The 26,803-nt window shown below is 35.2% G+C and overlaps 1 protein-coding gene and 1 long non-coding RNA gene across 2 annotated transcripts in view; both read right to left on the bottom strand.

Annotated features, from left to right (window-relative positions):
* Positions 1 to 26,803, bottom strand: part of LOC134528318 (uncharacterized) — a 706,112-nt gene that overhangs the window by 161,766 nt on the left and 517,543 nt on the right. The gene's annotated exons all lie outside the window — the stretch shown is intronic.
* On the bottom strand, positions 1,240 to 24,589 carry LOC134528229 (uncharacterized). The gene is made up of 3 exons (XR_010074369.1): positions 19,698 to 24,589; positions 9,198 to 9,269; positions 1,240 to 6,934 (listed from the first exon to the last, which is right to left on the bottom strand). It is a non-coding gene; the product is annotated as an uncharacterized LOC134528229 (long non-coding RNA).

The following is a 26,803-nucleotide window of genomic DNA, read 5'->3' as shown; positions in this document are numbered from 1 at the left end:
CTAGGTAATTCTGTGCTAACAAAGAGTACCGAACTGGATTTTTCTAAAACTAGGAAAAAAAATCAATAACAATTACATTATTTGCTGAAATGCATCTTGACCAACTCCGGCTAAGAAAAACGTCATGGTGGCACATCATCACAAAATTTTTGAGATAAAAAAGCATTCGTCAATAATCATAACATGATAAAATAAATAATATACTAATAATTAAAATCTTGTACTTTAACAAATACAGGATAGCCTACGAAAGAGGGAACGTTTCTGGCAGGTAACTTCACCAACGTTTTTACATGCTTTATATTAGCTTCACCTGTATGTTTGTCTGTCCGTCTGTAACTCTGTCTGTCCGTCTGTAACTCTTTCGACTAAGAGTGAGTGACTCATCATTGTAAAATGTCCCACCCATTTCATTACGTTTGTTAGCCGAGCGGTCTAAGGCGCGCGACTTCTGTGACGTCAGCTTTCGGATTCAGCGATCGTGGGTTCTACTCCCGGCCACGCCGGAAAAAAAATGCTTTTTTTTCCCCGGTAAATTCTAATATTATATCCATACATCTAACTGCAAATGATTCGTAGAGGCTTTACCATTTCTTTGTGACGTTGCAACTCCAAATAGTTATCTCAGATGGTAATAGGTAGTGTCGGTAACTCATTTCCCTATGATAATTATACATAAATATAGTTTAAAAAACTAAAAAACATGCTTTTAAAGAATATCAAACTAAAAAGTTAAAAATAAATATAGTTTAAAAAACTAAAAAACATGCTTTTAAAGAATATCAAACTAAAATGTTAAAAATAAATATAGTTTAAAAAACTAAAGAAACATGCTTTTAAAGATTATCAAACTAAAAAGTAAAAAATAATTTTAAAATTAAATTTATGACAATAGTATATAAGCAATACTAGTATAAATGAGAAAAAAGCATGGGGCGCTTGATATTCAAAAAATATGGCACAAAGCGCCTCAAGCTTTTTTCTCATTTATACTAGTATTGCTTATATACTATTGTCATAAATTTAATTTTAAAATTATTTTTTACTTTTTAGTTTGATAATCTTTAAAAGCATGTTTCTTTAGTTTTTTAAACTATATTTATTAATCTGAAAGCTGGATATTCTTCAAATTATTTTCGAGAAATATAAATACTGGTACATACATAGTTGGCTGGCATACATCTTTCAAAAACAAAAACAATTTAATATATTTAATGAAATATATTAGTAATATATTTAATTCATCTCACGAATCAGTAAAAAAAAAAAGAGCAATCATTAGAGGCATGCATTTTTTTGCATTGCCCTGTTTGACCGGGACATTCAGGATGCGTTTACTTCCGCACTGGATGGCTATGATTGGCGTGCTAATAACATAAATGCATCTACCTGCAATAAATACAGCCAACCACGAAACAAACACGATTCCGCAAAGTTTTTAACATACAGCTTGTCTGGAAATCTTTTCACGAAACGTACATGGCCCTGACAAATCATTTATTGGATTAAGTAAGATTACCAAAACTTAAATATAATAAAATTATTAGCACACACCGAATACAAGTTTTCAAGTACAGAGTAGCCTACTGTTTCCCGTGAATATTGAATAATGAGTCACCAAGCGTTCGTAAACTGATTTTTTTTTTGTAAATGGAACAAATATTCCTGTAAAATTACAGATATTTATAAATTTGCACATTCACATGAAAACAACACTATTTCTACAAAATAACATTCGCAGTAATTCTGAATTCGGATTTATAGCCGGGCATTTATGCTTTGTTGTTGTACCAGTACCTCCAATAGTTAAAGTTATTTGTAAACCGTTCCCTGAATAGCTTTCCAGTATTAACTGCACACATTCATTAGCATAATGAAACTAAATCAAGTCCGATTAGAGAAAATTATATTATCTCTTCTATAGTTTATAAAATTGTGCTTGAATGAAACATCAACTAACATATAAAATTATGCGTTAATTTTCGTAAGAAATACTCAGTATTATCTCCAAAAACAACTTATTTCGTATATGCAAAAATAACCATAGCCATGTGTTGCACAAAGTTAGCTATCTTTCTTGCAGTATTACAAATTTATTTCGCGGCCACTGGTTTCCAAAGGGTAAATTTTTTTTCCCGTTTGAGGGTTGGGGTAAACAACTGGCTGTGTGTGTAGGGGAAGGGGGGGGGCGACCGCCGACTGTGTCCCCGCGCGAGGAAAGAGGTCAAGAGGTCAAGAGGTCAGGCGGAGCCGCGGGCTTCGCCACGAAGGGGTCCGGCACTCGAGAGATTGTGATTCACTGCGGGGAAAGTTTTGACGGTTCGTTAATCTTCGATGCGCTTTGTTCACGTCCGCAGCATTTCTTCCCCTTGACGCGCACTCGACTCGGCCGATGAGAACAAAGCTGTACGGACACACACAGCGGCCGTGATTCACCAGACGATAACCACGCCGTGCTATAAAAAAAACCAACCATAAGAGCGAGGACTTACTCTGTTCTGCAAACTATTTTGGCACAAAACGATTGGGGGATGGCGTATTTTCGCGGGGAAATTTGAACGTTTGATAAGTTAGGGGCAGGAAAAATTCGCGTTTTTCGTGACCTCCAGGATAAACTCCGCACTTCTCTGCTCACTCGGGCAAACGTCGCCTGTTCTTTGGCTGCCGACAGGGTGAGACGTATCAGCTTTGGTAGCCTGTGGTCCTGTAAGTATTTAGTTGAATGTCGTTTCTCATCGGCCAGGAGTCTTTCCTATACATAGGGCCAAGTAATTTTTTTTTCGCGAAAAAGAGCTAAACCTTCATTTAGAATGTAACGACGTGAACCCGCGTAAGCGGTTTCTTCCTTGTGATTGGCGGCCGTCTGCATTCGAAGCCATTGTCCTACTTGTCCGGACCAATCAGGACGCTTTCGCTTCCGCACAGAACTTCAGTGATTCGAGCCGACAGCGGACACGCGCCTGAAATAAACTCAACCAATCACGAAACAAAGAAGATTCTACAGTGTGATAACACACAACTTATCTTGAAATCCTTTCGCGAAATATGCATGTTTATATACATTAGCGTATTACCTCGTGTGTTTCTGTGTGAGATTTTTTTTAAACCGACATCGTTTTCAAGTTAAAAATGATGAAAACGGTTAAAAAAAATAACTACGCTCGAACAGTCAACGGCTGCTAAGAACAGTTGCTTGATAAAGTGAGTGAAGCTGCATTAAGTGAAGCTAAAATTAGGGGCCAATAAAAAATTGCATTATTCATTTCGCGATAAGAGCAAATACAAATATGTATACCCTTAAGCTGCTTCCACTGACGGCACACAGTATGTTGTGAATGATCCTGGCTAATGAGAAACACTCAACTAAATATTGACCGAATCACAGGTCACCAAGTCGAGACGACTCGCCAGTCGGCAGCCAATGAGCAGGCGACGGTTGCTCCTGTATGCGGAGGATTGTGGAGTCTATCCTGGAGGTCAATGTAAACGCGAATTTTTTTTTTCGGTCCTTTGCTATCATTAGAGACTCGGAAACACATAAGCTTTCCTATTGGCTGACTTCTTGCTGTACAACTTCCCTGCCTGTGGATTGGGTCGGTGCGATTCATGCCCCTCTACTGTTGGCTGATAATTGACTGGCTCATAATCGTAGAGGGGAGTGTCCAAACGATTGTGATCTAATCATTAGAGACAGTAAAAATTCGCGGATTCATTTCACGATATCCTAGAATCCAAACAACTGTACCTTTATATTGCTTCTGTGATTGGCTCACAGTTTATCTGAAGGACTTTGAGCCAATGGAAAACATTCAACCGAAAAAGTATCGAATCGCAAGCGTCCCAGTTGACAAGTGTCACGAGTCAATAGCCAATGAGCAGATGGCATTTGCCCGAGTGTGTAGGGGATTGTGGAGTCCATCCTAGAGGTCATCGAAAGCGCGAATTTCCAATCATTAAAGCAAAAGTACACATGTTTGCAGTCTACCTTGCCACCAGAAGAATGATCGAAATTTCCGAGTCTCTACTACCATCACAGCTAGAAGCGGACCCAGAGGGCCGAATGCCAGTAATAGGTAGAGACCGGAAAAATTCGCGGATTCATTTCACGATATGCTAAAATCCAAACAACTGTACCTTTATATTGCTTCTGTGATTGGCTTACAGTTTATCTGAAGGACTTTGAGCCAATGGAAAAACCTTCAATCAAAAAAAGTATCGAATCACAAGCGTCCCAGTTGACAGGTGTCACGAGTCAATAGCCAATGAGCAGGTGGATATGCCCGAGCGTGTAGGGGATTGTGGAGTCCATCCTAGAGATAATAGAAATCGCGAATTTTTGTCAGTCTCTAGTAATAGGTAGGGGCATGCAAATTTCGCGAAAAGATTTCGAGACTAGATGAAAGTTAAAACACTATAGTATCGTCTGTGTTTCGTGATTGGGTGAGTTGCTCCCAGGTACATATCGAGTGTTACAACACCAATCACAGTGTTTAAGTGCGGAAGCAAAAGCGTCCTGAGCGGCTCGGCCAAATAAGGCAACGACTTTTCTCGCAGACGGCCGCTAATCACAAGGAAGAAACCACAGGTGCGAGTATACCTTCACTGTTAAAAAATTTTACCGTAAATTTACGAAAAGTACCGGAAAAAAATTCTCCGGTGGTCTTCGTAAATTTACGGTTACTTCATTAGGGAAAAAAACTAAATCTCCGTAAATTTCACAACCAATGCCGTAAATATACTAGTACTTCGTAAAACTCAGTTACGGATTCTTCGTAAATTTCACGACCAATGCCGTAAATATACCAGTACTTCGTAAAACTCAGATACGGATTCTTCGTAAATTTCACGACCAATGCCGTAAATATACTAGTACTTCGTAAAACCCAGATACGGATTCTTCGTAAATTTCACGACCAATGCCGTAAATATATTAGTACTTCGTAAAACTCAGATACGGATTCTTCGTAAATTTCACTACCAATGCCGTAGATATACTAGTACTTTGTAATTCTCAGATATGGATTCTTCGTAAATTTCACGACCAATGCCGTAAATATACCGGTACTTCGTAATACTAAAAAATGTATTCTTAGTAAATTTTACAATTAATACTGTAAATATACAAGTACTTGTGAAATTCAAATAAAGATTATTTGTAAATTTCAAAACCAATGCAGTAAATATACGATAACTTCGTAATATTCAAATACAGATTGTTCCTCAAATTTACAAAAGTTCTGTAAAAATTACTGAAACTCCGTAGCATAAAAATATTGTTTTACCATTATGTTTACAGCACTTGTAAAATTTACAAAGATAAAGTTATTTTCCATGGTGTAGTACATGTTAATTTATGAAATTCTCTGGGTAATTTGTAACCAGTATAATTACAGTAAAGTCATGTTATTTTAGAATGCAATTAAATACATAGCACTCTTAATTTTTGTGCTTATAATAACTATATAGCTTACTTTTGGAGCAAAAACATAACTCTAAGCCTCTACATGTTTTACTTAATGGCCATTTTACAATTCACACCAAATAAATTACTTTCTACCATTTTCTATTATAAACCCAATTTAGAGGTGGAATTTTAATCATGTACAGTGTATATTGAGGGTTTTGTGTGGAAAATCCAGTTACATAAAATCTCTTTATTTTGTCGAATGTATAAGAAGTCAGAAGGAGCCATTTAGAATATACTAAGCCCTGACTTCTTCCCAATTAAAAAATGGCATTCTTTATCTAAATATGATAAAATTTCATAGTTAAAAATATTATATTTACTCACATTCTTACATTAACTCCATTATTTGTTAGACTATAATCTAGAAGATACGAATCCTGTTTTAAATTTTATCAAAATCAGGTAGGTAGCAAAGACTTCATTACGTTATAAACTTTTAAACTCAAAAAATTACATAATTTAAAGATTAGTAGGATACTCAACCTTGCCTTATGCTTCATTTAGCCTAATTGTGAGGTATTTTTATGATACTTATCACCCCTCCCTGAGGGGTGGAATTTTTTATTAGTGAAAAATCATTACAAAGCAACACACTTTGAGGCATACAGTATTAAAAAGTACCAAAGTATGGGTTTTTTGGATACTTTTAATGATAAGTTACTCTATAGCATTTGTGTTAATCCAGTATATGGGCTACCTATGTATCAAACTGTAACCAAATTGGTTAAGTGTAAAAAGCACAATTGAAAAGCATATGAACCTTAAAATTTTTAAGTTTATATATTTGTAGGAAGTAGGACCAGTGTTTATACTACAATGAAAAAGTATGTTAACTTGTGAAGTAATAAAAAGTATAGATACATTGTACTTAAATCATCTAGTTTTGAATAAATATCCATTTACTGTATTTATTATTATTTTAGTGCAAAAACACACCAATAGAGCTTATAATGATATGTAAATCCCGAAAATTTTTGCTAAAAATTCCCACAATAAGTTTTGCTTAGGAGACATAGTTTCTGTTACAAAATTGAAACATTAAACAACAAAAAAACATAATATTTAGCAGCACTGCTAGTTGATTAACGTACAGAATATGCCATTGTAAGACATAAGAACCATAATCGTAGCACATAGTTCCTTTGTTTATGTGCTGGTAAATTTTCAAAAATTAAAATAAATAAATGAGCTATACCTTTATAAATATTTATTTACAAAATGCATTGTTAATATAAGCCAACATTTTAAATAAATATAAATGTAAAATATTCATATTAGAATTGTTTAATCACAATAATTAAAAAAAAAATAATCTTGAAACACCACACAAATCTGCATGTACAAATCATCCAACAGCTTTGACAATTCAACAATTTTAGTAATTGTATCTGCCACTTTCTTCAAAGTTCCAACTCTGGGGTTTCCTTGATGCTTTTTTATACAGTAGGATTAATCTTCATAATGGACCTGAAAAATAATAAAAGCATAATTTATAACTATCAGTGGAAGGTTGTATAAACTGATAAAAATAAATATAAAATTATCTATCCAAATAAAATGTGGGTTGTACAGAAAAGTGTTTTCATAGCTGACAGAGCAAGCACACACCTGTTTATTCACCACATTGGCACGCGATTAAAAGTGTCATATGTATTTATGTACAAGGCAGATTGTCATATAACGTACTATGATTATACATAAATAAAAACAAGTTTTTGTACAGGATGTGTCTGTATCTGACCAACAAATATCAGCTGCAGGTTCATCACGACAAAATAACCTTTGTACGACTTATGTTCTGACTTGCTTCAAGGCTTGTATATACGTTATTGTGGTTGGGGCTGAACAATATTTTTATTGTAAATAATAGTGAAAGTATTTAAGATGAAACACTGGGTATGAGTTAAACAACAACCATGAATTGTGTCACTGTTGTAAATATTTCCTGAAATAATTAGGGGTAGCAACAAATCACAAAAGTATGTGGAAAATAAAGCCCAAGTTTTCAGTCACATTCAGACTCATCCTCTATATGTCAGATTTCTATCAAAAAACATATAATTTAGTCAAATAAGTTTTCTGACTGCACGTACCTATGTAAATATTACAAATAACAGCCCACTTCATAATTAGTTTTGCTAATTAATAAAGTAAGGCAAATAACACCTGTTAGAAAGTATGTTTCAGACTTAAATGCTCATGATTTCAATCAAAATCACATGCAATCTCGCATAATGCTCAAGCACTTTTTGATAATGTTACAAATACAAGAACATTTCTTTCTTTCAATTTTTTTTGGGGTACACTCATTTAGGTTGCCATTTATTTTATTATGATAAGAAAGCTTAAAATCAATTCATTGCTCGCAGGATGAGTTTGATGATACAAAAATATTCATACTATTTTAAGAGGTAGATAAATTCAAAATAGAAAAATATATATATGTTTCAACAAGCTTTTTTGAAGGAAATTAAGTATTCAAAATCTTGAAAATCAAAACTGTTAACAATTAGTGTTTTAGCAATGATTACGGACAAGATTACGTATATGGTAAATTTGGATGAAACCGGAAAGCATATCAATTCACCATGAAACATCAAAACATGAAATGTCATTAATCTCCAAATTTCATTTAGAAATCAATCAATTTGTTAGCAAAACTTTAGTAAATCACAAAAATGTAAATATATTCATTCAATTAATATCATTTTGTCAGCATAAAGCTTGTTGCAAAATATAGCATCAAAATACATCGCAAAAATTTAATTTTACCTTATTTGTGCTATCATCTCTTATTAGTAACTCATTTTTAAACTCCTGATGTTTGTACATTTCCAAGTCACACATTCCCTTGTAAATTTATTTTTATTCAGAATAGTTCTGTTTAAGGCATAAATATTAAATAATTATTTTAATGTAAAAGTGCATCCTATATTAGTCAAAATAGGATTAATAAATATTGAAGTATGTATTTATTATGTATTAATTGTTGTAAAACATACCACCTCTATGTATAAAATTAATTAACAATGACATCAAAGTCTCCTGTTTCATAATCTAAATCGTCTTTAAAAATAAAACCATAAAATATTGTATCTAGCAAAGATATATAATTCAAGGGATTAAATTCAATAAAAATTTATTGTAGTTTTAGGAAAAGTTGTTAAGAAATAATTAATTTCAGAAATGAGGGGAGTACAAAGAGGGAGAAGGGATCACCAATGGAAGATTCCAAGGGAGTGGAGACAAACTGAACGAGGAAGGCAGGTGTTTCTGGTGAGGACGGGGCGAGAGTGGAATGGGCTTGAGGGAGGGGTACTGGATGGGAGAGGAGGGACGGACTTCAGAAGACTTCAGGAATTGGGAGAGTGAGATAGCGAGGGGAGTTCCTTGCCACCGGGTGAAAGCCCAACTGCAAGTGTAAAGAATAATAATAATGATGATGATAATAAAATGAAACGGTTTAATATGAATTCATTGAAATATCTGCAATACTTTCTACAATCAAATTGAAATTTAAAGAACTATAAATAATTTACACCTGGTTTTCCTAATGCTCAGTAACATCATTTCTTAAATTTTCAGTGATAATATTTCACATTAACACACAACTCCTGAATATAATACTAATCTGATTTTATAATCTAGGCTACCTTTGAATGAATTCCAATGCTTTTGCCACTGAAATAGGACATTAATTAAAAATGCAAATACTACAGACAGCACTTACTACGTCTGATGTTTCTAGGGACATTTTCTTGTCCACAAACAAGATAAACTTCCGAGAATTAGGGAGATGGCCCTGGAAAACAATAATACCATATAACTCATTAAAAGCCACAAAACTTATAAAAAACCCTGCAAGTTCACATTTTAAGCAAATAGTTAATGCATGTTTTCCACCAATCCTTGTAAATGTTTTAACTCTCAATTAAAAAAAAAATTGCAACTTATTTCAACTATAAATTTATGCAATCTTAAAGGCACACAAGGAAAACAAGAACATAAATACTGTAAATATATTTAGGAGCAAAAATTCAAAAGGCTAGCAGTAACAATAAACTTGGCTCCGATGGGAAGCTACAACAATCAAGAAAGTCAAACTACTAGGTACCACTTCTGTCCCAACCCTCGCCACATAAGTACATTTTCTCAGTGATGACCAGTCACCATGGATTCCATCACAAATGAACATAATGACATCGCATACAGGAAAGTAAGTTTGATAACCGGAAGACAAAAGAACTATATTGAAATTCAGACACAATGAATCATTTAACATTCAGAAAAATAAAAAGTAAATTTATAATTAATTAATACCAGTAATGTGTAAAGTATTTTGTATCATAATATATTTACTGTCATATAACTGTTGAATCCCATTCCTAACTTTATGTACCTAGATAAAATAGTGTGAACACAATAATGATAAATTAGTTGATAGACATGACTGATTTACCACCATACTTTAATCTACACCAATTTAGACAATTTGACCACAAGAAAAAAAAAGTTTATAAAAGAACCATATTCTGTAAGAATATGCTGTAAATTATATGTAAATATTTCAGTTTAACTGCTGACATAAATAACCAAAATTTATGAATAACTTGGATTTAAAATAAAAATGTAAGTTTGCTACAAAACAATTTTATGAATAAGCCTTTTCCCACAATTAAATGGCTTGAAATGATTTTATGGTTTGTTAAATTTCCTTTTCGTATACACAGTGAATGCTATATGAGTTACACTAGGTATCCATGTGGTAGACGCCAACAAGCAACAGGCTGCAATATCTAAAATATTGTGCTTAGCATTTCTCACAACAAAAAAAAATTGTTAGGTATATCTCACCCTCAATTTTAAGTGGTAATACTAATAGAACAAAAACCAATCACTTGTAAAAAAAAACATTGCAGTTTGCCTCTAACTGTAGCAGTGGGCTCAGAATTCCTATAGAACTGTGTAAGCATACTGCACATATACTTGTTAGATGCTGCATCATTATTTTGAGTACCTATGTCAGGTATTGTTACGTTAGGTTAAATTAGGTTAGTTGGATGGATTAAGTTCGTCAAGGTATCATGAACTGATATATCAAATATTTTTTTTTACATAAGGGGTCGTCCATTAATCACGTGATGTTTTTCTTAGCAAATTTTTAACCCCCCCCCCCCCCCTATTGATTTGTGGTGAGGTTTTAGACTACCCCACCCCCCCCCCCCCAAAAAAAAATCACGTGTATTTTTTCGGTACAAAATATTTTTAAAATTTTCAGAATATTATCTTTAAATATAGGTATAATCTAATTTAATTCTGGAAAATTAAACACAGCATGTATATTCGGCACCAAAATCACAGTCTTACTGGCGACTGGCAAGCCGAGCCAGGCGGGGATATTGTTGCCTGGCTACGGCGAGTCAAGGTCACGCGTCGCTTTTCGGTTTAGTAGAAATCGCGTGAAAAAATTAATACACGTGATATCTCTCTACACCCCTCCTCCCCCCTTGTGATATTTCGTGATTTTTCCGAACCCCCCCCCCCCCCCCCCTCCTTTCGAGCCTCACGTGATTAATGGACGATCCCTAACCCAGTCAACATTGGGTTGACCTAGGTGTACATGGGTAAACGCAGAATTAAAAAATTCTTAGTGCTTAGTTTTTATGTAACTTTGCAAGCCATCTTACTTCAGCCAGTCTTAAAATTTTTAGCAATGTCAAAACCCCCAAAAGCTGACTATTTATTATCTAAATCTGTGCAGGAGACTTGGAATAAGATGAAAAGTAAACCTAGTTTAATATTTTACTGAGAATTAGTAGCAATAAGTATAAACTAAGCACACATTCCTGAGAAATAAGCATTTCGCCTCATGTCCCAAAATATACTAAAACCGAACACAAGCTGTACTATTGAAACAAAATAGAAATAATAGAATACAAAAAGAATGCACGCAAAGGAACAAGTTATATGATGAATTGCAATAAAACATAACACGTGGAGCCATTACATCATTTGATTTAATAATACAAGTCAATTACTTAAATAAAATAATATTTTAAAAACCCTTTACCAATAACATTGAAATTTAATTCCTTAATTTTTATACAATGTAGGTCAGAGATTTTGTGAGTAGTTGGTAACAAATAATGTACTAATTTGATTATAAAAATTATTTACCTAATTTGATTGATCATGCTTTTATCATCAAATTGTTAAATTACTGATCCTGGTACATACTACGATCAATGGTTACCCCCATTTTTTAAATTTGTTCCACACAATATACCTATATTATTATTTTGAATAAACAAATACAACTTCCATAATATAATTAATTAGCTGCAGTATCTAGGTATCCGTGAGTTACATGAAAATGGATAGCGCTATATGACAAGTGTGGTGGACACAGAAATGACATACAATTACTGTTTGTATGTCTATTATCTATGATTTTCTGTTATAAAAATGAATTCACCCATGGTGATGGTTGAAAAGTCTAGAAGTTTATGTGCTACAGCGCTGTCTGGTGAAGAGTTACTAAAATGAATAGCATAAAAAACACTCTCCATGAAAAAACACTGATATGCCAACTTTCATGATGATCGGTCAAATGGTGTGTCTCATATGTACCAACATATATTTTTAACTACATATATCAAGTTTAGTGTAACTAGTAGTTAAGAACATGTTATTCTTATAAATTTAATACTTCACCATCTTCATAAAGTAACAGCTAATAAAAATTAAACCAATTTTGAAATTGTAATATTGAAACAAAAATTATAAAAAATGTTGTCTAGGTGTACAGTAACTGTGCAAATTTCGCTATGGGTATTTCAAGTAAAATATGGCCACAAAATTCTGCTTTCTTAACACTATAATTTTTTTTAAAATATCACCATGAAATCTTGATACAATTTGGGACATGCCCCATTGCTGTACATAAGAAACCTTAAATTTGTACAAAAACCTTCATTTACAATAAAAGCTAAACATGCAAACACAGAAAACAAGCTAAAATCAGCCAATATAAAAAAAAAAGCACAGAATTCTACTGTATATTTGTGCTGTTGATATTTCTTGGCACTACCTGCTTTTATTTTGTTTTCTGTGTGTTTGCACATTCAAATTTTTTGTATTTTAATTTTTCTCGGTTATTTTCAGGTTTATTAAGACATACAGTCATACAGCTATGGTTTATGTCCAAAAAAAATCTTTAGTCAATCTTACCCAATGCAGTAACCATTCAAAGACTGAACCATGAAATCTTGTCTTCAGCCATGAGGTATATATTAATACATGAATAAGTGGTGAGTTGTGTATGTATGTAGCCTACACACACAAAAAAAAACCTACAAATGAAAAGATAAATTGAAATTTTGGCATTACTTTATAAAAAAATGTAACTTACCTCCACAACCATTCTGATCCCTAAACATCATCTACTCAAAGTAACTTTAACTATAATAGGCCTAAATAACACTATAATTGACCATACCAACCAAGTTTAATTATATATAATATCACTGATTTACCTATCCCATTATTTGTTTATTTATTTTATAATTATAAACAAATATTTTTTCTCTTCTTCTTACATTTTGTTGTATTTTTATTTCTTTTTTTTTACTTATATTCATTCGAGCCCTTCCCATTTACTTTATTTTATAATAAATTTGCATCTGAACAACACTGCCCATGTTATTAAAAAAATTGCCAGTTACACCCATTGTAGCCATAACTTAACATCCCCCACCCATGATCCAGTTCTACCAACATAAAATACCTACCCCTGGCTTAGAATAACTTTCCACTGATAGCCTTACTTTAAACTAAATTAACTTTACTGATTACCTGCCGCTTTGTTAATTTCTGCCAACTAAAGAGGCCTGAACAACTTACATTTTTTTTTGTTTTCCTATATTTTGTTTTCCCAATTATGTTGAATTTGCTTCTTGTTTCTGCTAAATTCTAATGTTTTTTCCTTCCCTGCTGCCTCCCACTTATTATAATCTTCATAACCATAACAACCAAGTTAAATAATATACAACAACCTGATTTGTTCATCCCATAACTTTTTAATTTATTTTAGTTTTCAACCTTATCATTGCTTTTTTTTACAAGCAGACTTTTTTCACATACTTTATTTTATAGTAAATTTAATCTTTAACAACCCTGCCAATGTTATTAGAAAAAATTGCCAGTTTCATCCGTCGTAGCCATTACTTTACCTCTCCCCCACCCATGATTCAGTTCCACGTACATAAATATATATGATAAATGCTGTTCTGCTAAAGTCTGCCAACTAAACAGTCTGACCAATCAGCATTATTATTATTTATCTAAATTTGCTTTACTTTTGTTTTCACTCTTGTGCTTCCCTAATGTTTTGTTTCTGTTAAATTCTAAAGTTTTTACACCCCATGCTACCTTCTGCTCATAAAAACTAGACAATAACTACATGACCACAAAATTTTAATCCAACCACACTCCACCCAGTTAAAATAAAACCTACACAATTCCAACCAAACTTGTGCCCCCCCCCCCCCCCCCCACACATCTTTTTAAAAAAAAAAAATAATATTGCAATCAACTTCACCTTTTTCATTGTTTTATTTTCTTTATTATTAAGTAGCTTGCCCCACCATCTGAGGTAAAGTCTTGTGGGTGTTAGACACTTTGTTTACCATCAATTAGTTTTACAATGTTTAGCTGTTAATATTTTTAACCATCAGCTATTGGCCAAATTTTCTATCTGTACTTGAAATATCTTAAGCTTTGAGGGTATTAGACACCATTCTTTAAGCATCATGCAAGCTCTTCAAGCAAACCAATACTTTTCTTTTTTCAAAGTTTTTATTTGCTCAGTTTTTGTTTGTTTTTCCTTTTGCAGGTCTGAATTTTTTTAAGTTTGTGAGGGTTAGACCTTATGTATATTGGCAAGTGTTATATGTACTAGTATTTATTTTTTTTTCCAAAGTATAACATGAGATACTTAAGGCATGCTTAGATTTGCAAAAAGATTAGGCCAGTGCCAATGTCTGCTCTCAACTTTTAACTCCAATTTCTCCATTGCAATAACTGAATGCTTGCACACAAGATTTTTCCTTGCTTTGGCATGTTTACTCTGCCAAATTAACATCTAGCATCACTTGGTTTGTGTACAGGACTGACCTGAGGTGTCTGGGTGGTAGGGTCTGCCATGAGCAGACTTTTAGTGCCCTCAAAGGCTGCCACCTTTTTTATCTTAATTTTATCTAGTGTTTTCTTTTTGAAATAATGCCTGGCCAAAATGGCAAATTGAACATAATAATTAACTTCACTCCCCTAATTATTTAAAAACCTAATGAGGAGTGGGAAAGACACCCCTACCCAGTTCAGCCCTGCATACAACAGGGCTTGTGCATTAACTGTAGGCAAGCATTCAGAAAGATTTAACAGTCAGGTTAACTAATAGGCTCCCGCCCCTGTCGTACCACATCCTGGAGTTGGCTGGGGAGAAGGGGGGTCGCGGCGTACATGACTGTACCTCGGCTGGAGCTTGTAGGAACTTCAATACAGCCTGGTGTCCAAGCTTGGTTGGTCTCTCCGAGGCTGGTCAAATGTGCTCACCCTCAGATGGTGGGGCAAGCTACTTAATAATAAAGAAAATAAAACAATGAAAAAGGTGAAGTTGATTGCAATTATTATTATTTTTAAGATGTGTGGGGGGAGGGGGGGGGGGGCGCACGACAAAGGTTTGGTTGGAATTGTGTAGGTTTTATTTTAACTTGGTGGAGTGTGGTTGGATAAAAATTTTGATGTTTATGTAGTTATTGTCTAGTTTTTATGAGCAGAAGGTAGCATGGGGTGTAAAAACTTTAGAATTTAACAGAAACAAAATATAAGAGCAGCACAAGAGTTAAAACAAAAGTAAAGCAAATTGAGGTAAATAATAATATTAATGCTGATTGGTCAGACTTTTTAGTTGGCAGACTTTAGCAGAACAGCATTTATCATATATATTTATGTACGTGGAACTGAATCATGGGTGGGGGAGAGGTAAAGTAATGGCTACGACGGATGAAACTGGCAATTTTTTCTAATAACATTGGCAGGGTTGTTAAAGATTAAATTTACTATAAAATAAAGTATGTGAAAAAAGTCTGCTTGTAAAAAAAAGCAATGATAAGGTTGAAAACAATTAAAAATAAATTAAAAAGTTATGGGATGTATATTTAACTCGGTTGTTATGGTTATGAAGATTATAATAAGTGGGAGCAGCAGGGAAGGCAAAAACAGAATTTAGCAGAAACAAGAAGCAAATTCAACATAATTGGGAAAATAAAATATTGGGGAAAAAAAAAAAAAATGTAGGTTGTTCAGGCCTCTTTAGTTGGCAGAAATTAATAAAGCGGCAAGTAATCAGTAAAGTTAATTTAGTTTAAAGTAAGGCTATCAGTGGAAAGTTATTCTAAGCCAGGGGGTAGGTATTTTATGTTGGTAGAACTGGATCATGGGTGGGGGATGTAAAGTTATGGCTACAATGGGTGAAACTGGCAATTTTTTTTAATAACATGGGCAGTGCTGTTTAGATGCAAATTTATTATAAAATAAAGTAAATGGGAAGGGCTTGAATAAATATAAGTAATACAAAAGAAATAAAAATACAACAAAATGTAAAAAGAAGAGAAAAAATTTTTTTTTTATAATTATAAAATAAATAAACAAATAATGGGATAGGTAAATCAGTGTTATTATATATAATTAAACTTGGTTGTTATGCCAAGTATAGTGTTATGTATTATAGTTACATAAAGTTACTTTGAGTAGATGATGTTTAGGGATCAGAATGGTTGTGGAGGTAAGTTACATTTTTATAAAGTAATGCCAAAATTTCAATGTATCTTTTCATTTGTAGTTTTTTTTTGTGAGTAGCCTACATACATACACAACTCACCACTAATTAATGTATTAATATATACCTCATACATGCAGTGGCGTAGCCAGGATTTGTGTATGGGGGGTGTTAAGAAGTATGGCCCCCTCCCCCCCTGTATTAAAGCGGGGGGTCCGGGGGTCCTCCCCCGGGAAAATTTGGATTTGAAGGTGTAAAATAGTACTATTTTAGCAGTTTTCGGTACTTAAATTTAAATATTGTAATGGTAAATTTTTTTATTAATTTTAATATGACATTTGTTTGAGTGATGAATAAGAAATTAATTAAATATTTGGTGCTAAGGGGGGGGGGGGGGTTTGAACCCCTAAACCCCCCCCCCCCCCGGCTACGCCCCTGCATACATGAAGACAAGATTTCATGGTTCAGTCTTTGAATGGTTACTGCATTGGGTAAGATTGATTAAAAAAATTGTTTTATGGACATAAACCATAGCTGTATGACTGTATGTCTTAAGAAACCTGAAAATATTTGAGAAAAATTAAAATAAATGCATGTGCAAACACACAGAAAACAAAATAAAAGCAGGTAGTGCCAATAATTAAAACTTCAACAGCATAAAAAATACAGTAGAATTCTGTTTTTTTTTTTTTTACATTGGCTCATTTTAGCTTGTTTTCTGTGTTTGCATGTTCATCTTTTTTTGTAAATGAATGTTTTTGTCCAAATTTAAGGTTTCTTATGACCAGCAATGGGGCACGTCCCAAATTGTATCAAGATTTCATGGTGATATTTTAAGAAGAATTTTGGTGTTATGAAAGCAGAATTTTGTATTGTGTGGTCTTATTTTACTTGAAATACCCACAGCGAAATTTACACAGTTACTATACACCTAGACCACATTTTTTATAATGCTTGTTTCAATATTACAATTTCAAAATTGGTTTAATTGTTATTAGCTGTTACTTTATGAAGATGGTGAAGTATTAAATTTATAAGAATAACATGTTCTTAACTACTAGTTAATAATAATAGCTTTGTTAGGAATGCAGTTCTGAGGCACTTAAAGTAGCAGGTGGAGAGCAGCTATGACTGGGTTATCTTCGGAACAGGCAGCCTGCCTATAAAAATTATTATTATGTACCTATCTAAGTAAAGTTAGGAAGGGGCTACTTCCCAGGTTCACCGAATTATAGTTTAAGTGCATAGGTTAAGTTTGAATTTATTTAAGGACCGCACGGAGCTAGGCTCCCTGAAAACATAGTCTATCCAAGTTTTTTGTATTAATTTGATGTACAGGCAGACTAGATCTGACTTCTCACTTAAATTCACTTAGCTGTATTGTTAGTGACTTGTGGGGACTAGGTCCCCTTTAAACTTAGTTTTAACCTCCCACATTTTGAGGTAGGGAACCGGCCCCAGGGGCACGGTGAGATTAATTTGACCTTCAGTCTACCCCTAATTTTAATTTTCTTCGGGTGTTTGGCACCCCTGTCCTATTTGGTTGTGGTTTTAATATTGTAAAGGTTTTTCCAGTAAAAGTAAGGTTTTTCTGGAGGAAGTAAAGTGTTTTTGAGAGGACTAGATGCACAGATGCTCAGTGTACAGGTCTTGGAATCAAAATCAAAAGTGAAAGGTTTCTTATGTAATCAGCCATACTTTAAATCTGTAAAATTGTCAATATTAACATTATCATAAAATAGCTTCCTTTTTATCCCCTGATTTCTGAAAACTTGTTAAATTTTAAGACCTTTGAAGTCGAGGGAAATGGCTAGTTCTGATATATTACCATGAAACAAATACTTATTGATTGAGATATTTAAATTGCTGTACATTAATTCTTACAACAAGGTAATTATGGAGAGTAGTGAATTTTGGGAAACCAGGCAAAAATTAACTTAGATGAAAAGTTGGTTATAATCATTCGGTTACATTTATAATGTAGCTGACCTAAAAGAAAAAAATCTATTAAAGAGAATTATTAACATTTTCCTCTTACAATCAGATCACAGCAGGGTTACCAGAAAGAAGGTGCAGAAAAACACAGTTAATTATTTTTAATGTTTTTCACAAACTAATGTGACCCCTATTCACACCAATTTGCAGCCATTTTTATTGTAGATTACATAACCTATTCCTCACCCTCGTAGAAATTGTTTCGAAAACACGAGATAATTTAAAAAAAAAACAGTTCTAAAACTTTTGTTTTCAGGAATTAAAGCATCTCTCCTTCAGAATTATGGAACGATGAACATTTTTCTTATGAGTGAATGATGAACTTTTTTCCTTATGAATGCACTATACCAATTACAACAGCATTTTTTAAATTGCAATTTTTAATAATGCTAAACATAATGAGAGGAATACAAAAGTGGAAATCTCAAAATTATAGTTTTATACTTTCTGAAGAGCACCTGCTTTAGCACATTGCCAACCGAGTACAGCGGGTGGCCAGGAAACAATAAACATTATTTTAACCCCATTGGTCAATTTTGTTTGGGTAAATTAGTACGAAACAAAAGCTTTTAAGTGCATGCATAAAAAAATTCATAGTCCCAAAATAAAATCCATTAGTACATAAAAATTACATTAATAAATCTAGAAACAAATTTTGTTCATCAGAAAGTACGTTGTTAATGTTCATTACATACTATGTTTTGAATATGTGTAGGCATAATAAATTAAAGCAAAGAATACATGCTTAGATAATACCTTTGAATATATATATTCAAAGATAATACTGAAGGATACTTTCCTAAGATAAAAAACTTTCAAATGGCTATTTTTTTTACTTCCTGACTTATTTTCAAATAATTTTCTAAGCTGACATTTGATACTTCAAGTTGTTCAATTTTAATGGTAAAAGTTCCGTATCGCGTATCTAAGTTGAGGCCTTGATCTTGATGGCATTAAACTGTACATTTTGACCCTGTGATACACAATGCTTACTGTTTCAATTAAGTACATCATTAGATCCTGAACTTCAGGTAGAACAATAAATAAAGATTGTAAGTTGAATAAAAGTTGCATTTTTGGTTAAAGAGCATAGAATAAAAGTATTTTCGGAATTTTTAATTTTTTTTAACAAATATCGCCCAACTATGAAAATTAAAAAATTCGATATCTCCTTAAGTATTTATAATTTATATCCACCGGGTTTAATGAAAAGAGGAAGTGAAAGAGCATAATATGCATAATAATAAAAGTATTTTCGGATTTTTAACATTTTTTTTCTAAACTACATATTTACCGAAACTTGCGTGTCTTAACCTGGTTATATTATTGGTGGGATAAAAAACTTATATATATAATATAATTTATTTAAATAAAAACAGATACTCTAATTGAACTTACCTTGCGCATGGACTCACAAAATTCTTCCGATTGTATAAAACTTCGAAAAATTGCTTGCTTTCTTCTTCCACACATGGCTGACCACGGTCAACTTCCAGACTAAGCTATTTTTTCATTACATGTAGCAGGTATTTTATCAATCTTAAAAGCAGTAAACTTAATTTCAACAATAATTAATATAAAATCACTAGGAATATCTCTTGAACAATTCCATATATATGCGAATTAAGAAACAGCAACAAAACACGGTAACACGGAATGCATGGGGAAAAAAACAAATGATAGTTCACGAAGTAGGCCGAAGTACGCCGAAGTAAATTACGCGCATGCGTAGAGGGTACTAAACGGTGAATGAGAGAGGGGGGCGATAGCACAGCTATCTCTCTCTCTCTAATACCACCGTAATTTTACGGAGATTCCGTTTTACAGAAATACGAAGAGCGTTCAGTTTATTTACGGGTGTTTCTTCGTTGGAATGTCCGTAAATTTACTGTAATTTCTAACAGTGTTGTTGCAATCTAATAAGTGTTCAGATCTTTTCGCGAAAATTGCCTGCCCCTAGTAGTAGGTAGGGACACCTGTATTTCGCGATTTCATTTCATGTCAAGGTATTTCATAAAGCACTGTAATTTTTTCTAAGAGTCATGGCAAATTGTGAGAGTGCAGCAGTACGGTGACCACATTCTCATTGGCCCCGTCAAAAGCGGGACGACACCTCTCACCGACCTCAGCCAATAACCACAGGAGAAAAGCTACAGTATTTTGTGAAATACCTTGACACGAAATGTATTCGCGAAATACAAGTGTCGCTAGTAATAGGTAGAGACTGGAAAAATTCGTGCTTTGGATGACCTCTAGGTTAGACCCTACAATTTCCTACACACTCGGGCAAATGCCACCTGCTCATTGGCTACTGACTTGTGACACCTGTCAACTGGGACGCTTGCGATTCGATACTTTTTTGGCTGAAGATTTTCCATTGGCTCAAAGTCCATCAGATAAACTGCGAGCCAATCAGAGAAGCAATATAAAGGTACAGTTGTTTGGATTCTATCATATCGTGAAATGAATCCGCGAATTTTTCCGGTCTCTAGTAATAGGGCATCCAACCGCAGGAGTTCGCGAGGGAGAACCAGGCGACGGAATGTCGCCCTCGACGTACAATTTCGAGTGTCTGAATTTATCTCTGCAAAAATGAAGTAATAAAAGCATACTGAAGTTACTTTGTAGAAAGGTTTCTAGTTGTTATTGGAGTTCGGCGTTACGCCAAGTTCACTGTACGAAGCAGCTTATACGGGGGAGTTCGAACTTCTAATCCCTGCGAATACACAGTTTCCCCAAACTGAAAAATCACCATCTCTAAAAAGGGTGGGAAGTAGGGGGGGGGGGGTGAGAGAGAGAGAGAGAGGTCACCGAATATGACTGCAGAGTCGTTAGCCATACTTTAAATATGAAACTGCGAAAGCTACTGCAATAAACAATATTTGATAGATGGAAGAAAAAAAACTCAATTTAGGATAAGATGTTTTAACATTTTACCAGAGAAATTCCACTTACTTTCGGTTTAAGAGGTTAGAATATAAAAACAATAATAAAGTCTAAACGACTTGACAGAATTCGATGGGGTTATGTTTTGTCGGCTAGAGATTTTCATTAGGGAGACCTGAATTTACAGAAATAGTCAATACAGAGAACAATTTGAAAAAAATGCAAATGGTTTTTCATAAAATAAGGGCTTCAAACCAAAAAAAAATTTAACAAACATGAAACTATTTTGACTGTAAAATTATTAAAATAAAACAAGAAAAACATCTATAATAATCTAATCTTAGCGCAGTGCTGATGGTTTACTGAGCATGGTGCTACGATGGCAGAGTTTACGACCGAAAACGGCACGATACAGACTTACACTGTAAAATTATACTTGTACTTTTACAAGGATAATCCTTGGAAACTCAGTTGCCAACAATGACACTTGTAAAATAATTGCAAAGCAGAGCTTTGAAACTTTTTACAATTTTACAAAGCTCTGCCCTGCAGTTTTACAAGTGGTATCTGAGTTTCCAAGGATTGTCATTGTAAAAATCACAAACCTTTATTTTGCAGTGTAACATTCACAGGTATGTCCGATGTGCACATACGGAGTGCAGGGGTTGCGAGAGGAAATGCAGCGGGATTAGCGCGCATTCACGAAGGGCGCTTCACAACAACGAAAATTGGTTGTCTGTAAAGTCGGTTTACGGACGATAGTTTAACGTGACAAAGTCATAACAAAACATTGATGAAATGATTGCATACTTTTATGAATAAAATTGAATAATTTTTATTGAATTATCACTACTTTGTATGGATACAAAGAAGGAGTGAAATGAAATCTACAATTTAATTGATAAATTTACTTTTATGTGCACTCATTAATTCAAATATGTTTATTACTTTAACGAAGAGATTATTTTAACTATAACTTTTGTACATGTTTGCTATTTAACTTCTTCCAATCTGTGTTATTCTGTTAAGGATAGGACGATGATAGGAAAAGTAGGAAACGAATGGGAGTGTTTCAAGTTGAATGTGCCTCGAAAAAGTCAAATCGTTGTTTGTTACAATCGAGTGGAAGATAGATAGATAGATAGATGCGGCGCAAGCGTACACTGAGCGTAACGGGACACAGCGTAACGGGAAAATGTGCGTAACGGGACACTTTTTCATGCGTGCAGCTGGAATTCGTCGATTTATTAGACGTTGTCACGTCAAAAATGGAAGGAGTCGGAAGACCGTCACACGTCTTAACCATTGACAACCTGAAGCTGGCGAACTTCGTACTACGGAGGTGACGCAGACCAACCAGGTCGTCACCTGTTCGCACTTGGCTAAATATAAACCACGCGATAGTCAGCCAGCTTCCCGCGGATCATTGGGACGTCACATCAGCCAGTGGAGTGGCTAATAAATGCGCGGGAAATTCAAATTTGCACGCTACTTGTCCACGATTGTAACTTTGCAGGGTTTCGTTTCCGGACATATCATGTACCTACCTAAACAAAAAAATTGCTTGCTTTGGAGTTTCCTACCCCCTTCCCCCCAAAACGAATTTATGCGCCGTAGTTCGCGGACATGCTTTATATATATTATCCTGTGTATATTTTGAGAAGAAAAAAAAACCTATATCCAACCGCCACAGCGTCTACATACCAGTGATGATTCCTGGTCGCTTCAATATGAGCCCGAACATGATTTCCCAAAGTCTTAAGTAGCTTGAATTCTGGGTTGTAGCCGCGTCCTTGGCGATGAATTAATTCACCGACGTTTCGGTCACCTCAGCAGGTAACTGCTCCCTGATGACGGCGACTGCAATGTCGACCGAAACGTCGGTGAATTTATCGCCGAGGACATCACAGCTACAACCCAGAAGCCAAGCTACTTCAGACAATGGCTGTGAAAGCCTGCTAAAATTATCACCCAACTCTTGTTTTATTTCTATCTCATTCTCTCACACACACAGAGAGAGAGAGACACTCTGGTTGCATCTGCACAACGGTACCATCCGTTCTGACCCCTTCGCACGATCGCGTCGGCTCGCACGCTCGAACAACGCGAACCGGATCACTGAAGAGGAGAAGGTCTGTAAAGGAGGAAGGGGTGAGAGATCGAGAGAGAGAGAGAGAGAGAGAGAGGTCAGGGTAAGGGGGTCGGATATCGACAATGGTTACCTGCCCTGCGAAATTAGCATTTTATCCGCCACGTAAATCGCGAGGCACACGCGTGTACGCGGAAAAATGGGGGGGGGGGGGAGAGAGTGAGAGAGAGAGAGAGAGAGAGAGAGAAGAGACATACAAGCGACCTGTTGCCGGTCAGCAGTCTTGCAAGAGGCCGGAGAAGCGACGCGACGGAGAAGGGAGAAGGGTTTTCAGTTCGCACGAGCGAGGAGGAGCGGCGGCCTGTGATTGGCTGCGCGCTCCTCGTGAAGTCGTAGGGAACAATAGATTTAAAAAAAAAAGGGGGAGAGGGGGTTCAAAAGAGGGAGGGCAGCCCACGCAACGGGCGAGCTATCGAGCCCCGTCCTTTCACAGCGAGCACCTGTCCCGGCAACCAAAAATTACAGCTCACGCAAGACGCTCCCCACCATAATGTTGTTACAGCCACCTGGCTTTTTCCTTGCCCTTTCTCACCGCACAGGTTCCAAGAACAAATATTCCAAGTTATCTCTATTACCTTTAAAACAGTACCGTGAATGACTGACTGACACTTGGACACTTGGCCAAAAGGAATGCCCATGGAGTCCGGAACCCTCCCTTCCCGGATTTAAAAAAAAAAAAAAAAATGCTAAGACAAAATAAGAAAATCATAACAGGTTTGCTAACCAATCTAAATCGATATATACTCTTGCACAAGTTTCTACAAAGCTAAGTACATGCCAGTAGTATGAAAGTAGGATGCCAGCCTGATGATGGCAACTGGACTGTCGACTGAAACGTCGGTGAAACCTTCGGACTTTGACGTGACTAAATCCCAAAAGCTAAGAAACTGACGTCACGCGCCGTCCATTGACGTAAGGCATGCCACGCGTGCCTGGCCAGATTACAAGGGTCCTCGCTAACCCCCCCCCCCCCCATCAATGCTCCATGCTCGTCGTCCCGCCTCGGGCTATTATCACTTTTAGCGGCATGGGAATTGCGGGCTTATTATAGAGGCCGCCGCGTGGAGTGGCGTGAATAAGCGTCACCACTCTCGATAGTTTCGGGCGTCGGGTCTGCCCGGGATGACGCGACTCGTGACAGCCGCTCTCGTCGGTTCGAGAAAGGCGTCACAGATATTCAAGCAGCGAGAGTTCCGCGACAGTTCCGAGAGTTCGGAGAGTTCCGCGAGTGAAGGGAAGTTCGACATCAGCGAAGAGGGTGAGAGACCCCCTCGAGAGCGGCGCGACGCGGAGCGACGGGCGCGAGACTGTGTGTGTGTGGACAGGCGCGAGACTGTGTGTGTGGACAGGCGCGAGGTAACGGGCGAACCACTGTCGAGCCTAGCTCCAGTGAGGAGTGCGAACTGTGGAATTTTGACAGACATTGAGTGACTTGCGAATAAACATTTTTAAGTGTCAGTGATTGGTGATGGGACATTTTTTAATACATTTATTTATTATTAATGTAAATATAAGTAATTAATACAATTGTAATAAACTTAATTGGGATATCCCTTATGAACCCAGTTCTCCCCACACATGTTGTAACAATATACTGTAACAATCATAGATATCTACGGATTGTAACGGGGGAAGAAAAGATGTGTACGTGCAACACGAATCTACAAAGCAATATAAATATTTGCTGTACATTTAATTTTTCAGTAACCTCGTCATTTAGGATATTTTCTTTTCTTTTTTGCCATGATTCTAATTTTTTTACGTTTTATCCCAATTTTTGGCATGTCAAGGCATATATAAAATCCCCAGACCTTCTATACCTTGTTAGGACGACATATTTACAAGCAGGCTGCAGTCTGTAAGCGCCGTGAGGAAATAACAGCTAATTTCACTTGGGCGACTACAACTATCATGATAATCACACCAGTTCACGAGTGTTGACTTCAGCAAGTAGCCAAAGCTAAGTCCTAAGCCATGTCGAGCCAACATTTCAGTGCGGGAACTTTATTGCATGCGGCATCAAAATATGTGTGATTGCAACATGGCAAGGCCTAATCCTCCTTAAAACAAAACTTCCCTGACTATACCTAAGAATATCCCAGAATTTCCCCTAACTTTCATCTGTTGCTGAGAATTCTCTGACGTTTCCAGGATTTCTTTGATTTCCCTGTAGCTAGCCACACTGTAAATAGACATTCTATACCCCAGCCTTCAGTATGAATATTCATATCATTTCGAAGCTCAATACTGTACTGGACTAGCAAAGCTATTATTGGTGCGCCATCACAACAAAAAACCACATGGTCACCTCTCTCTCTCTCTCTCTCTCTCTCTCTCTCTCTCTATATATATATATATATATATATATATATATATATATGAAAAAAGGGGTAACTCTTTATAATGCACTAATAAACTACAAAGCAGCATATATTTGCTTAGTTATTTTTTAATTTTCATGCGTCTTGGCGTGAAGCCCATACAAGCCGGTTTCTTATACCCATTTTTTCTTATGACTCTTCCAGCTCGCCTGAATGCGTAACACTCAAGGTTAAGAAGCGCATGCCAAACGAAGACAGTGCACACGAAGTCTGTCAGTGCAAACACTTAATCCAAAAGAAAAAATGCTTGTTTTTAATCTTTTATTTTTTAACCACAGTATTCGAAATCATTCCAGTCGGTGAAAAAATACAAAAAATTGCTGGCTACGTCAAAACATAAACCATGACTTACAGAAGAAGAAAAATATCCCTTTGGGAAAACAGCCTACAGGCGTAAGTAGATTTCAAAGTAGCTATTTATTCTGGAAATATTTTGGTAACTTCTATAAGCTTCTGGAACATTTTAAGAACTTTAAGTACATGACATCCTATATGTTCGCCAATATTAAAAAAAGATCGAAAATAGATCGATTAAATATTTTCTTATATTACATGCAGCGAAAATACTTTGAATGATTTAACTAAATGCGTCCAGCACGGAATGTCATAACGAATTTAATATTATGCCTACTAAGGAGTTATGCAATTTTTTGATCTTCAAACACTATTTTTTTAATTCCTTGCACTAATACGTGGTTGTATAATTTTGTTTGGGACACAGGTGGTAATGTTAAGATGGTTAAAAATAAACTCCCACAAATTTGATACTAATGTAGTTTTTTTTTTTTTAATTTTAACCCCTGATTTTACGATAATATTTCGTTTCATTAAAATTTGTTTCAGTCAAAGGTTTTAGGTAAAGTTTAGGAGTTTTAGAATCAATCATAACGGATTTGATAGTATATCAATTAAAAAAGTAATTATTATTTTTTTGTCTTTCTACCCCTTTTTTAATTCCCCCCCCCCCCTTGAAGTAATGGTTTGTTACATAAAATTTACTTTAGACAAAAGTTTTAAACAATATTTAAAAGATTTAGCAAAAATAAACATTAATTCGATAGAGTATACGGTAGGGATGTTTCATTTAT

Source organism: Bacillus rossius, chromosome 1 (genome assembly GCF_032445375.1).
Source record: "Bacillus rossius redtenbacheri isolate Brsri chromosome 1, Brsri_v3, whole genome shotgun sequence".
NCBI classification, from domain to species: domain Eukaryota; kingdom Metazoa; phylum Arthropoda; class Insecta; order Phasmatodea; family Bacillidae; genus Bacillus; species Bacillus rossius.
Note: the sequence above shows the minus strand (reverse complement) of the source record. Positions and strands in the feature narration are given on the sequence as shown.